This window comes from Symphalangus syndactylus, chromosome 13 (genome assembly GCF_028878055.3).
Source record: "Symphalangus syndactylus isolate Jambi chromosome 13, NHGRI_mSymSyn1-v2.1_pri, whole genome shotgun sequence".
Taxonomy (NCBI): Eukaryota; Metazoa; Chordata; class Mammalia; order Primates; family Hylobatidae; genus Symphalangus; species Symphalangus syndactylus.
In genome coordinates this window covers 77,030,070-77,043,269 of record NC_072435.2, presented here as the reverse complement: position 1 = coordinate 77,043,269, position 13,200 = coordinate 77,030,070, and the positions used below count along the sequence as shown (strand labels likewise).

At 33.7% G+C, this 13,200-nt stretch overlaps 1 protein-coding gene across 11 annotated transcripts in view; it reads left to right on the top strand.

The window, feature by feature from the left end:
• The window catches only part of PPFIA2 (PTPRF interacting protein alpha 2), a 516,856-nt gene that overhangs the window by 22,538 nt on the left and 481,118 nt on the right, over positions 1-13,200 (top strand). The gene's annotated exons all lie outside the window — the stretch shown is intronic.

Sequence of the window (13,200 nt, the reverse complement as noted above, 5' to 3'; positions counted from 1 at the left end):
TGATAATCTTTCTCTTTAAATTATTTGATATCTTTACAATTACTGTAAATACTTGTATATTTGTATTTAGTCTACTATTTTACTGAGGGATTTCTATTTTTCCTATCCATTCTGTGTTTTTTTTTTTTAAAAATCAACCTTTTATCCCACCATTTGAATTACATTTTTTTCCTCTTTTATCTAGAAGTTTTACACTCTTGCTATTCTTTTGTTAACCTACAAATTACAATGTGCATCCTCAGCAAAGTGTAATGTTAATGTATACTACTCCTGCCTTATACTTCCATGTGGAGGATGTGAAATATATTATTATATTTTTATCAGGCAATATTCCTTTAGATTTATTCACACGTATACCATTTATGCTACCAATTATTCTTTCTGGATTTCATTCTTTCTGGTTTTTCATCTGGGATCACTTTTCTTCTGGGATCATTTTTATTCTACTTGAAAAATAAACTTGAATATTTTAGTGTACGTCTGCAGATGAGTAATTTTCCTGGTTTAAGTTTTTCAGAAAATATCTTTACTTCACCTTTATTCCTGCAAGGTATTTCTACTGGAGATAGAATTTTACATTAGTGGTTATTTTCACTTGGCACTAAGACATATTATTTTATTCTGACTTTCATTGTTGCTGTTGAGAAGGCAGTTGTCAATTTAGTTGTTGCCTCTTTGAGGGTAAATTGTCCTTTTTTTATCTTTTTGGCTGCTTTAGAGAGGTTTTTTAGAAGAAGTTTTACTATAATGTACTTAAAATGTATTTCTTTTTATTTTCTTTTTTTTCTTCTTAGTGTCCATAGAGATTATTAACATTGTAACTTACTGCCGTTTATTGGTTTGGAAAAGTATTTACTTTGGTTCAGTAAATACTGCCTCATCACATTCTGTTCCTCCCTCATTTTGGAATGCCACTTCCTATATGCTAGTTCTCACTTTATTTTCTATTCCTCTTACTCTTTCTTCTATATTTTCCATCCCCTTATTGCTCTGTGATTCATTTGGAATTTTATTTTTGTACTGACATTTTAGTTCACTAATTTTCTCCGCTGTTTCTAATTTGCTGTTGAATCTATATATTTAATCTTTTGTTGTGATTACTATCTTTTAAAATTCTTTTCCATTTGTTTTGTTTTTAACTTTGTTTAACATTTTAAACATGGTCATTTTAAGTATTTCTTATAACTTGAATATAAGGAATTCCTTTTATCTGTTTCGTTTGTCTTTTGGTGAATTATTGTTCATTTTTATTGTCTAGTTATCTCATGTACAGTGTTATTTTTGACTGTGTGACAGTCATTTGTAAAATCATCAGTGGAAGTCATTTTAGTTCTAGGAGAGTACTATCTTCATCTAGAGGGAATATTTATTTGTTTTGGCCAGCTGTCTGTAAAAACAGTAATCTTCATTACCTCAATCCAGATAATCCCTGGGAAAATCTATCATCCAGAGATGATTTCTTCTAGGGTGCAGTTCTTAGGAGTCTCACCTCCAAGTGAGGAAGATTCACCAAGGCTACTGCATCTTAAAAGGACTTGATCTCAATTCCCATCTCTTCAGCCTTGTCAAGTTGCCAAATGTGCTGAGCCAGTCTCTCCTTTTTCCACAACTAGGGAAAAAGCAGGTCCAAATGCCTGAGGGCTTAGTTTTCCCTAGATCCCAAACTCTAAAATCTATACTGTCTTTTTTGCCTTTATTAATTCACTTCAAAAGTGAATTAAAATTTGTTTATAAAATTATCCAATTTTTCTAGTTGTTCTTATCAATAGAGCTGGTCCAGATTACACAGTCTGCCATTCCTGGAAGAAGTCCGTAACTTTAATAAGCACGATAAATGTAGTAGCCTGATACCAGCATGGGCAATGATACCGCCTTCTCTACAATTTTTTTTTTAAATGAGCCAAGTGTGGTGGTACATGTCTGTAGTCCCAGCTGCTAGGGGGGCAGAGGCAAGAGAATCCCTAGAGTCCAGGAGTTTGAGGTTACAGTGAACTGATCACACCACTGCAATCTAACCTGGGCGACAGACAGAGACTTTGTCTAAAAAACAAAGAAAAGATAGCTTAAAATTATTTTCTTAAAATAAACATGTACATTTCTATAACAAAATAAGCAGTTATCATTTTCAATTTTTTTTTTCTGGTGTACTCCTATTCTTGTTATATATTCCTGTGAGTATTCTAGATGTCAGTAATTGTCCCAACGGTGTTGAAAAACTCTTCCTTCCTCTGGCGTTTCCTCCTTCAAATGAATCCCCTTCACAGCTGCAAAGTTATCTGTTTAAAATACAAATCTGACTGTGCTACTGCCTTTATTAAAATCTGACTGTGCTACTGCCTTTATTAAAATGCGTCTATGTCCACAAAGAAACCCAATGGAATGAATAAACCAATTCAGCAAGGTCACAGGATAAAAGATAAACATACAAAAATAAATTGTACTTTGGTACAGTATCAAAGAATGATCAAAAATGAAGTTAAAACAACCCCATCTATAATAGCATCAAAAATAATGAAATACTTAAGAGTAAATTAAACAAAATATATACAAGGCTTGTATAGTGAAGACTTTAGGAGAAATGTAAAAATATTTAAACAAATGTAGAGACATTCATGTTTTAAAATATTCAATATTATTAAGATGTCACATATGCCCAAATTTGTCTATAAATTCAACACAGTTCTATTAAAATGTCAGCAGGCTTTTATACAGGAAGGGATAAGGTGATTTTAATATTTATATGGAAAGGCAAAGGACAAAGGATAATTAAAACAATCTTGAAAAACATTAACGAAATTGGAGAATTTAACATTTACTGATTTCAAAACTTACTCTAAAAGGACAGTAATCAGGTTAGTTTAAGGATAGACATATAGAGCAATGTATAATGATAGAGAGTACAAGAATAACCCCTTAGATTTGTGGTCAATTGATTTTCAACAAATACACCAATTTAATGTGGAGAAGATAGTCTTTTCAACAAATTAGGCTAGGATGATCGGCTATTCAAATGCACAAAGACTAATTTAGAACCTTACCGAACATCATACACAAAAATTGACTCAAAGTGGTCCATAGACCAATATGTAAGAGCAAAACGATACACTCTTCAGAAGAAAATAATAGGAAAACATTGTTGAAACCTTGGATTAGGCAAAGATTTCTTAAACATGGCACTAAAAGTACAATCCACAAAAAAAATTATAAATTGAACTTCATCAAAATAAAAAAAAACTTATACTTCAAAATAGTAAGCAAATGAAAAATACTAGGATAACTAGGAGAAAATGTTTTCAAAACGTATTTCTGTTAAAGGACATATATTCTGAATTTATAAAGAAATCTCACAAGTCAATAAGAAGAGGAAAACCCAATTAAAAAATGGGTAAACAATTTGCGTAGACATTTCACCAGTGATGGTAAATAGATGTCAATAAGCAGATGAAGATATGCTCAATCTCTGTAGTCATTAGGAATTTCAAATTAAAACCACATTTCACACCATCTAGAATTTTTATAATCAAAAGATAATACCCAGAATTAGAGACGTTGTGGTGAATCAAGGACTTTCATACATTGCTAATTGGCATGTAATATGGTACAACTACCATAAAAATAATCTAGTAGTTTATTTAATTAAAAAGTTTACTCTAGATATACAATCATGTCATCTGCAAACAGGGACAATTTGACTTCCTCTTTTCCTAATTGAATACCCTTTATTTCCTTCTCCTGCCTGATTGCTCTGGCCAGAACTTCCAGCACTATGTTGAATAGGAGCAGTGAGAGAGGGCATCCCTCTCTTGTGCCAGTTTTCAGAGGGAATGCTTCCAGTTTTTGCCCATTCAGTATGATATTGGCTGTGGGTTTGTCGTAGATAGCTCTTATTATTTTGAGATACGTCCCATCGATACCTAATTTATTGAGAGTTTTTAGCATGAAGCGTTGTTGAATTTTGTCAAAGGCCTTTTCTGCATCTATTGAGATAATCATGTGGTTTTTGTCTTTGGTTCTGTTTATATGCTGGATTACATTTATTGATTTGCGTATGTTGAACCAGCCTTGCATCCCAGGGATGAAGCCCACTTGATTATGGTGGATAAGCTTTTTGATGTGCTGCAGGATTCGGTTTGCCGGTATTTTATTGAGGATTTTTGCATCAATGTTCATCAAGGATATTGGTCTGAAATTCTCTTTTTTGGTTATGTCTTTGCCAGGCTTTGGTATCAGGATGATGCTGGCTTCATAAAATGTGTTAGGGAGGATTCCCTCTTTTTCTATCGATTGGGATAGTTTCAGAAGGAATGGTACCAGTTCCTCCTTGTACCTCTGGTAGAATTCGGCTGTGAATCCATCAGGTCCTGGACTCTTTTTGGTTGGTAAGCTATTGATTATTGCCACAATTTCAGAACCTGTTATTGGTCTATTCAGAGATTCAACTTCTTCCTGATTTAGTCTTGGGAGGGTGTATTTGTCGAGGAATTTATCCATTTCTTCTAGATTTTCTAGTTTATTTGCATAGAGGTGTTTGTAGTATTCTCTGATGGTAGATTGTATTTCTGTGGGATCGGTGGTGAGATCCCCTTTATCATTTTTTATTGCATCTATTTGATTCTTCTCTCTTTTCTTCTTTATTAGTCTTGCTAGCAGTCTATCAATTTTGTTGATCTTTTCAAAAAACCAGCTCCTGGATTCATTAATTTTTTGAAGGGTTTTTTGTGTCTCTATTTCCTTCAGTTCTGCTCTGATTTTAGTTATTTCTAGCCTTCTGCTAGCTTTTGAATGTGTTTCCTCTTGCTTTTCTAGTTCTTTTATTTGTGATGTTAGGGTGTCAATTTTGGATCTTTCCTGTTTTCTCTTGTGGGCATTTAGTGCTATAAATTTCCGTCTACAAACTGCTTTGAATGTGTCCCAGTGATTCTGGTATGTTGTGTCTTTGTTCTCGTTGGTTTCAAAGAACATCTTTATTTCTGCCTTCATTTCATTATGTACCCAATAGTCATTCAGGAGCAGGTTGTTCAGTTTCCATGTAGTTGAGCGGTTTTGAGTGAGTTTCTTAATCCTGAGTTCTAGTTTGATTGCACTTTGGTCTGAGAGACAATTTGTTATAATTTCTGTTCTTTTACATTTGCTGAGGAGAGCTTTACTTCCAACTATGTGGTCAATTTTGGAATGGGTGTGGTGTGGTGCTGAAAAAAATGGATATTCTGTTGATTTGGGGTGGAGAGTTCTGTAGATGTAACCCAAATGTCCAACAACGATAGACTGGATTAAGAAAAGGTGGCACATATACACCATGGAATACTATGCAGCCATAAAAAATGATGAGTTCGTGTCCTTTGTAGGGACATGGATGAAATTGGAAAACATCATTCTCAGTAAACTATCGCAGGGACAAAAAACCAAACACCGCATGTTCTCACTCATAGGTGGGAATTGAACAATGAGAACTCATGGACCCAGGAAGGGGAACATCACACTCCGGGGACTGTTGTGGGGTGGGGGGAGGGGGGAGGGACAGCATTAGGAGATATACCTAATGCTAAATGACGAGTTAATGGGTGCAGCAAAACAACATGGCACATGGATACATATGTAACAAACCTGCACATTGTGCACATGTACCCTAAAACTTAAAGTATAATACAAAAAAAAAAAAAAGTTTACTCCTAGAAATCTAACCAAGGGAAATTAAAACACATGTTCACATATATCCTGTTCACAAATGTTCATGGAAGCATTATTCATAATAACAAATATCCCTCAGGTGGTAAATAAAATATTGTGTATTCATGCAACGAAATGCTATTCAGCAATAAGTAACAAGCTATCAGTACTACAACAGGAATGAAACTTTAAAAATCATCATGATAAATGAAGTAAGCCCATCATAAAAGATTACATATTACATGATTCCTTATTCATGAAATATCCAGAAAAGTCAGAGCTATAAGACGGAAAGGAGATTAAAGTTTGCCTAGGGCTTGAGGTGGGCATAGGAAGTGACAGAAAATGAGTAGGGATCTTTTTGGGAGAGATAGTAATGCCTTAAAAGTGGATTGTAGTGATGATTACACACCTCTATACATTTATTAAATTCATAGCATTCTACACTAAACACAAAGGAATTTCGTGATATGTAAATTATTTTTCAATTAAGCTGTTAAAAAATAAATTTCCATGACTCCCAATCACCTAGAGAAGTTTTCACAAGGTTGACTGAAAAGGAGAATTGCTTACAATGCTTGTTGACAGTGACATCTTCTCTGGAAATTTTGATTTCATACTTTTAACAATCACCTTAGATAATTCATAGAATTACATTTGTAAAATGCTAATCTGGAAAATAAATGATTAAGCTTCTTACTATGTCTTCAAGCCTGACCTCTAATCTGCTTCTCACCCCCTTTATATTCTTCTATTCTGTCTCATAACTTAAAATACAAATCTAAACTGGTTATTAATGATGGCTTGCTTAGTGTCATTATATGTATTTTCTTTTCTCCAAATGCAATGTAATCTCTCAGAGCAAAGAGATTTTTTCCTTCTATGTGCATATCTTCCCAAACTACAAACACAGTGCTGTGTGAGCCTTTATCTAGACTTAACAATTGTTAGGTGTTTGAAGAGGTTCACCTGGGGTTAGAGACAAACTCCAACTGTGAGCTCCACAGCACCTATCACTTTCACCACAGCATTCTCAGATTGGGGCACAGTATGCACCCTGAAATAGGAAACAGTGGTAATATGAGACCATGATTATCTGGGACATGTGCTGACTATCTTATGCATTCCTGTGCTCATTGCTCTTACACATTTTCAGAAGACACAGCCCTCAAATCAGAAGTTTTAAGTAAAATATGTATGTCGCAGGCACATTATCTCGTTTATGAGAATACAAAAGATAGACATGTAGGTTATCCTGGTGGCAATGTAACATGTAGGTTACAGGATAAAATGTAGCTTATCCTGATGGCTTATAGAAACAAAAAAGACAGATGAAAAATGCTTCTCCCTTTCAGGAATGCTTAGCTTATTTGAGGTAACTGATGATTAAACCAATATTTACACTATGTCATAGAAATATGACAATGATAGAAGTATGACAGAAAATGAATAAGAGCAAAGAACTCAGTGTAGAATAGGAAGAAGCATCTGTTGATCAATATATTCATTGCCATCTTTAAATATTTTATTTTATCTTCATAAGAGTTGTAAAGCAATCTCTTTAATTCCATTTTATATATAGATAAAATCTCAGAAAAGTATGTTTCCTATTATCACATTACTGGTAAGTGTCAGAGGCAAGATTTAAATTTAAGATTCCCTCACTTTATTTTATTATTTTTTACTGTGGTAAGAACACTTAACATGAGATCTACCCTCTTAACAAAATTTTGAGTGCACAATACAGTATTAACTATAGGCACAATGGTGTACAGCAGATCTCTTGAACTTATTCATACTGCATAACTGAAAAATTTACATCCATTGCACTTTTAAAACGCAATCTTCCTTAAAGCATTTAAGATTTTAGAGTCAAAGAAGGTCAAGAACAAGGATTAAACACTTGATGCGTACTAGTTGCTTTATATTTCTGGAGAAGTTATTTAACCTAAAACCTAAAAAGAGATATTTTTAAGAACTGTGTCTCACACTTTAAAACTGGAATTTTATGTACTTTACCATCATAAACATAAACATAATATATATATATAATTCTACTATATAGAGACAATAAAAGATTGCTATATTAATTTATAAAATATTTCAGTAATAAATTTATCAAATACACAAGGCCAGACGTAACTAAGAATGTTGCTTTTTACTGGTCTGCTCTAAGTTAATTTTCAGCACAGTTTATGATACCTATTTTGGTGATTTTCTACTTTGAATTACATATTGACTGTGTTTAATTTTGGGTCTGTTCTTGGAAGTTGTTTCCTTGTACTGCTTTTTTGTGTGCTTTGTAGAAAATATTCAAGTTTCTGCATCTATAATTACTTAAAGTTCAATTTAGGTCGATGGTCTTTATCGTCTTTTACACTAAGAGAAAGATGCTATCCTCAAAATTGGAAGCATGCTATACGTAATTTTATACACTGCGTTTTCACTTAACATATCATGAGCAATTATCTGTCATTAATTTTTTTATTTCCTATTTTTCCTTCTTTGATATTATTTTGCTTTTTTGCTTTGGCTGTTGAAATGGGTTTTGTTGCCTTTTCTCTTCTGCAGTATATGTAAGAAAAACACATTATTTGTAGCTAAACTAGTGGAACCTGTTGTGTGTGTTTTTTTTTTTTTAAAAAAAAACATCATCCATATTTCTTTATTTGGTATAATGAGAAAAGTAATCATTCCATTTTCTTGTCCAACATATGAAGAGGAAGAATTGAATACTTCTCTATCCTTGCTCTTTTCCCCACACTGGACTTTCCAATTTCTATTAACATAAAGTGTGATTTATTATTAAAAACTTTTATATGATAATTTTACTGCAAAATCTAGTCTAAAGTTGCATTCAGATTTGAAATTATGCTAAAAGCAATTATTTAAATGCTATTTAATAATGTTTAATTTGAATGATTCTATCATTCTTGTAGTCACCATTTGTCCATTTTTATATTTTACATTTGATTTCATCACTTTGCCTGAAGGAATGTATTTCTAGGTAAGCATTTTAAGAAAGATATTTGAGTGGTGATACATTTTCTGAGTCCTTACACATATGACATTTTCTAATGACTTTGTATATTGTCACATTCCATGTTCTATTCACCTGTGTTTCTTATATCATCCTGTGACATGGGTTTTAAGAATTAACTTTCATCTTTTCATCATGTGTTCTTTAATACAATTATTTAGAACTCCCCAGCCACCCCTGCACTGCTGACTCTTTAGTGACTAGAATCAGAACCAGAATTGATAGCTCATGTTTAAGAGCTTGCTGAACTCCAGGCATAGTTTTCAGGACTTTACATATATAACAAACTTAATCTGAACCACCATTCTATGACTAGAGGTACTATTATTATTCCTGTTTTACAGGTAAGGAAACTGACATAGAGGGATTAACTCATCTTCTTTAGGTTGCAAAGAGTATATGGCAGAGTTCCAGTTCTAACCAAGGTTGTCTGTTTTCTGAACCCTCACATTAACCAGCACTCTAAATTGATATACTCATATACTGATATATCACTTTTAATACTATTTCAACCTTATATAATTAACTGAAATGTCTTTAAAAGCAAATGTTTAGATTTTTATTGTGAGATATAAGCACAATAAGGCTCTTTCATGAAACTTGAGACAGAAAATGCATTTGCTCGCAATGTTTGAAGTTTGGGTTTCAAGTTATGTCAACCCACTGAACCTCCCTGTGTCTCAAATCTTCATTTTTGAAAAGTAAATGAGATAAATGAGACCCACATTCATAGCCAAGAGAAATTACAAAAAAAGTGCTGAACCTTCAGATTCAGGTGTTTCACACTGTTATATGGAGAAATGGAAAAACACACCGGAAAGTTACATTTCCATCTCAATCTCTCCAGACAGACCAGATATAGCCTTCCTTTAACTGCTGAGTTCAGACAAGAAAAGAAGAAAATGGGATGAAAGAGAACAAAGCATTTTGAGCAGCCAGTGTAGGACCCATAGAACAGCATCCAAAACAGGGCTTCTGAAGACCAAGGCTGAGTTTCAACTGAGCCTTGTAGTAGGGTATTGTGTAGCAGTGGAAGTGATGTTAGTGTGTGGAAGCTCTGGCAGTTGCAATAAGAGCAGCAGTACCAGGATGGCAGGAGCAACAGAGATGTAATAGTCTTAAGCAAAAACTACTACTTTTTTTTATAGAGATTCTCCATTCTCTATAAAGGGTACTAATGCACCTAACTCAGAAATTTCTAGGTTTTTTTTGTCATAACAAGGACTCGTTTATACTTCTCTTTTGGTGCCTTCCAGACTAATTCTCGTGGAAACAACTATTACCCTGTAGTTAGATTAACTCAGGTTTAGGGTAATAACATTTACTTGGAACATGGTGAACTTTACATAAAATATTATTTACGAATCTCCTAATTTGTTATCTAACATGTGGCAGACATATCAAGGTTAGTTGCTTTTCCATTTGAGGACAGAATAAATTCTGGTCCAAGTGTTTGTTTTGTGAAACCAGAAATAATAACTCTGTGTCCCCATCCAAATCTCACCTCTAATTATAATCCCAATAATCCCCACATGTCAAGGTTGGGACCAGGTTGAGGTAATTGGATCATGGGAGTGGTTTCCTCCATGCTGTTCTTGTCGTAATGAGAGAGTTCTCATGAGATCTGATGCTTATCTGAGATAAGCATCTGGCATTTCCCCTGCCTGCCCTCACTCCGTCCTGCCACCTGTGAAGAAGTTACCTGCTTCTCTTTTGCCGTCCGCCATGATTGTAAGTTTCCTGAGGCCTCCCCAGCAATGTGGAACTGTGAGTCATTTAAACTTCTTTCCTTTGTAAATTACCCAGATTCAGTTATTTCTTCATGTCGGTATGACAGCAGACTAATAAACTTGGATTCGAATAGTTCCTAATATTCATTTAATTTAGCCAGGCTCAATTTATCATGGAAAATGGGTATATTCAAAATAGGAGCATAATGTTTAAAACTTTCTCTATGCAAAGGAGGAAATGAACATATTGTATTAGTTTTCCTTTTGCTGCTGTAACACGTGATCACAAATGTAGTGGCATAACACATTTATTATCTCACAATTGTGTGAGTCAGAAGTTCAGGTACACCTTGAGCCAACTGGGTCTTTTGCTTAGACTCTCACAGAACCAAAATCAAGGTGTCAGCAAAGGCTACATTCTTTTCTGACAGTTCTGGGGACAAATCTTTTTCCAAGCTCATTCCACTTGTTGGCCGAATTCAATCCTTGCGGTTGTAGAACTGAAGTCCCAGCTTTCTTACTGGCTATGGTGGGTAACTTTTCAATACCTTAAGTAGGCTGCATTCATCCTAATTTTTCCCCATCTGTCTTCAAACCAGCAATGGTCTGATCAGTTCCTTCCCTTGCTTCAGATCTCCTTACTTTTCCTTCTGCTGCAGTTCTGAGACTCCAGCTGGAGAAACGTTGCTACTTTTAAGGGCTCAGATGATTAGACCCATAATCCAGGATATTCTTCCTATTTTAAATTCCATAACCTTAATTATATTTGCAAAGTTCCATTTGCTATGTATGTAACATATTCACAGGTTCCAGAGATTACTGAGTAGATATCCTTGGGGGGCTGTTCTGTTTACCCCACTTGAGGCTACTTTTAAAAATATCTCCAATAATAAAGTATGTGCTGCATATCTGAAACTATTCACAATATCATAGTCAGGAATTCACTGCAAAGTACAATGTAGGATGCAGAAAGACAATTGTTTTCAGAATGTCCAACCTTGTCACTAGGGCTTGATGCATTTCAAAAGTATCCACAGGACTTGCTCTAAAAATAAATCAAGATTTCTTGAATGTTTTATCATTTATGAAATTTTCCTGTGTGACCATGGTTAGTGTGCCTTCTAAGTGCTAATTATTTAAATGAGTCAATTTATTCAAGTTCAGTGATGAAAATGCTAATGTAGTCATTCTAAAAATGTAGATATAACACTATTTGGACACTAAAAAATAGATCTTGTAAAGAGTTTTTTTGTTTCTCTTCCTAATTTTTCATTGTAATACATATTTAAGTTAATAAAATTATTAACAGTTTTTTGGTCAAGAGTCCAGTCCCTTCTAAAACAATTTTGATATTTCGTAATGAAAGTGTCTTGATGTTTACATATATGTAGCCCATAATTTGTACATTCTTTTGGTATAAATATGTGGTTTTATTATCTTTTCAGAGTTGACTACAGATAGATGAGTTGAGAATTTCCTTAAAAATGTCCTTTCTTTCTTCCTCCATCCCATTTACCCATCTGTCCACCTATCTCTCAATACCATCTATCACATTGCTGAATTTTGTTAAATAGGTCAGAATGTTTTGAAATAAGTTTACTATTTTTCTGGTAGTCACTTTAGAATTCTTTTTTTGGGTTATCAAATTCAACTGCTTTACTAAAAAGCAGTTTTAATGGCAAAGAAATCTGTCTTCTGTGTTTGTTCAATATTTTTTCTTGGTTCTGCAAAACAACAGTAATTTTATAGCATTTTAAATGTTCTCATTTTTAAAAATTGTAACCTATAGGAAATACAAGGAAAATCTAGATATAGTTACAGAACAAACTATAGTTTTTATTAAAATTTAGATAACAGAAGCTGAGAGAAGGAGAGGGGGATAACAGGTAGAAGGAAGTATAGTTGTACTAATTTTCTCATCTTGCACTGTTTAAAATTATGCTGTAGTGGAAAATAACAGAAAACCTGGAAACATAAATGATTGAAAGTGGGGAGTGAGACAGCATAAAGATGTTTGGGGAAGGAAGAGTTTTACTTTGTGTTTATATTGTATTTTTTTTGCCACTGACATTTTTAATATTATGTTTATGTGATTGAGAGTCATGATTATTTTGAACAGCCCTATAAGAAAAGATACTCCTAACCATTTTTAGCCTTTTTGCTCTTGGATTTGGTGGAGAAATATAAAATACAAACAGCAAACAAGCAAAAGTGAAGGCAATCGTCCAAACCAGCAGAGAGCTGTGTCAGCCTTTGGCAATATTTTCCCATAACTTAATATCATCCCTTTGTGTTATTTCTTCTTATTGCATTAGAGTTGAATAGTATTCATTTACACATTCTTCCTATTAATCAACACATTTTATTATGCTCCTAATATGTTTCAACTTTGCATTTGTTTTAGTCTCCTTTGCAATTATCAGTGAGATATTTTGTACACTATCTGATACAACCTCATAAACCTGTGAAATAGAAATAGTAACTTCACCATGGATGGAAGAATTGAATTTTGGAGAAGTAGTTTTCACAGAGCCATGCAACTAGTACTAAGTGTCAAAACTGGAGATTCAGACATACTCAGCTAAGCCTAAATTGATTTTTCTCAAAATGTATTATATAAATCTCTTGAATCAGAATCACCTGAAAGTTTCATAAAAAGAAAAAAATGATCCTGGCTGTACCTACTCCAGATCTATGAAAAAGAACATCTAGTAAAAAGGAGAACTTGTTCTTTTATAAACCACAGCCTCTCAAATTTTAATG